General features: G+C 39.6%; 1 protein-coding gene across 1 annotated transcript in view; it reads left to right on the forward strand.

The window, feature by feature from the left end:
- Nucleotides 1–352, forward strand: part of LOC130237434 (syntaxin-10) — a 13,622-nt gene extending 13,270 nt beyond the window's left edge. Inside the window, exon 8 of the mRNA XM_056468368.1 lies at nucleotides 1–352. This exon is cut by the window's left edge and continues 2,577 nt beyond it. The gene's annotated coding sequence lies outside the window, so the exon portion shown is untranslated.
- Nucleotides 353–2,625: the final 2,273 nt, after the last annotated feature.

Consider the following 2,625-nt stretch of genomic DNA (forward strand, 5'->3'; position numbering starts at 1 on the left):
TTTCAGTATTGTTAGTCGTCATTTTATAATACGATAACGTATCCTAGCAACTGTGAGCATAAGATTTTCGTTGTGAGCCTTAAAAAGTCAAATTCAACGTCTGCGTTCAAAACGTGGAACAAGGAATGAAAATGAATGACCTCTTTCATGTCCTTTTTAGGGAAATTCGGTACTTGTTTGATGTTCTTGCAGAGGAAATAAATTTGCTGCCTACATGAATGACTGCGTTTCAGTCCAACTCTAATGCCCGTGTCATTAGTTTTTGTAAGCATTTGTATTATATAAGAGTTTTGCCTTTATTTTGGCGTCTTGATAAATCCAAATGGTTCCTGAATAAAGTATATGCCTTTGACATGCCGTTTCTTTTGTTGCTCAAGCTTATAAGCACCATAATGGACTAATGTCATGGCTAGGATTTTTGGGCTAATTTGCTTTTACAATGTCTTAGAATAGTAGGGGGGATTAACTACAGTTTTATTTATTGCACTTGATATTTTTGCATCTGCAAATTTCAGTTTAAATGCATGAAAGTGTATTTTCTTCACTTTTTAAGTTGCCCTCAACACTACTTTATTAATACACTTGATTAGGTACACCTGTTCAACTACTCATTAACACAAATTTCCAATCAGCCAGGTCTGAGTATTTCAGAAACTGCTGATTTACTGGGATTTTCATGCACAACCATCTGTAGGGTTTACAGAGAATGGTCTGAAAAAAAAGAAAATATCCAGTGAGCGACAGTTCTGTGTGCGCAAATGCCTTGTTGATGTCAGAGGTCAGAGGAGAATGGCCTGACTGGATGGAGCTGAGAGAAAGGTAACTTAATCTTCTGATGGCTACTTCCAGCAGGACAACACGCCATGTCATAAAGCGCAAATCATCTCAGACTGGTGTTTTGAACTTAACAATGAGTTCACTGTACTCAAATGGCCTCCACAATCACCATAGCTCAATCCAATAGAGCACTCTTGGGATGTGGTGGAATGGGAGATTCGCATCATGGATGTGCAGCCGACAATCTGCAGCAACTGTGTGATGCGATCATGTCAATATGGACCAAAATCCCTGAGGAATATTTCCAGTACCTTGTTGAATCTATGTCAGGAAGAATTAAGGCAGTTCTGAAGGCAAAAGTGGTCCAAACCGGTACTAGTAAGGTGTTCCTGATAGAGTGGCTGGTGAGTATATTACAACATAGAGCAAACATTTACAACATAGAGCATACTTTTTTTTTTGTAAAAATAATGTATCAGAATAGTAGGGGGAGTTAAACTAGTTTTATATAGTACACTTAATAGTTTTGCATTTGTATTTTCTCCACTTTTTAAATTTGCCCTCAACACATTATTAATATATTACAACATAGAACAAAAAATCAAGTGTACCAAACTTGTACTAAAATCAAAATACCAGTAAAATTAAAAAAAGTCATACAGCAAGCACGTGATGTGGTTCAACCAGAGTAAATAATATAAGTGCATGCAGAGAGTATTCATAGCACTTCACTTTTTCCACATTTTCTGCTACAGCCCTATTTCAAAATGGATTAAATTCATTTATTTCCTCAAAATTTTCCACACAATAACCCATAATGACAATGTGAAAAAAGGAATTAGCAACAATTTCAAAAAATATTACAAATAAAAAAGCTGAAAAATCACATGTACATAAGTATTCACAGCCTTTGCTCAAAACTTTGTTGATGCACCTTTGGCAGCACTTACAGCCTCAAGTCTTTTTGAATATGATGCCACAAGCTTGGCACACCCGTCTTTGGGAATTTTTGCCCATTCCTCTTTGCGGTACCTTTTTGCAGTACCGCAGTCTGAGGTCAAGAGCACTCTGAAGCAGGTTTTCATTCAGGATGTCTTTGTACATTTCTGCATTCATCTTTCACTCTATCCTGACTAGTCTTCCAGTTCCTGCTGCTGAAAAACATCCCCACAGCATGATGCTGCCACCACCATGCTTCACTGTAGGGATGGTATTAGCCTGGTGATGAGCGGTGCCTGGTTTTATCAAAGCATAATGCCTGGAATTCACTCCAAAGAGCTCAATTTTAGTCTCATCAGACCAGAGAATTTTGTTTCTTGTGGTCTGAGAGTCCTTCAGATGCCTTTTGGCAAATTCCAGGTGGGGAGTGGCTTTCGTCTGGGCACTTTACCATACAGGCCTGATTAGTGGATTGCTGCACAGATGCTTGTTCTCCTCTCTCCACAGAAGAATGCTGGAGCTCAGACAGAGTGAACATCGGGTTATTGATCACCTCCCTGACTAAGGCCCTTCTCCTCTGATCACTCAGCTTAGATGGCCGGCCAGCTCTAGGAAGAGTCCTGGTGGTTCCAAACATCTTCCACTTACAGGTGATGGAGGCCACTGTGCTCATTGGAACTTTCAGAGCAGCAGACATTTTTCTTTAACCTTCCCCAGCCTTGTGACTCGAGACAATCCTGTCTCGGAGGTCTACAGACAATTCCTTTGTCTTCATGCTTGGTTTGTGCTTTTGACATGCAGTGTCAACCCTGGGACCCTATATAAACAGGTGTATGCCTTTTCAAATCATGTCTAATCCACTGAATTTACCACAGGTGAACTCCAATTAATCTGCTGAAACATCTCAAG

This window comes from Danio aesculapii, chromosome 11 (genome assembly GCF_903798145.1).
Source record: "Danio aesculapii chromosome 11, fDanAes4.1, whole genome shotgun sequence".
In the NCBI taxonomy this organism is placed as follows: domain Eukaryota; kingdom Metazoa; phylum Chordata; class Actinopteri; order Cypriniformes; family Danionidae; genus Danio; species Danio aesculapii.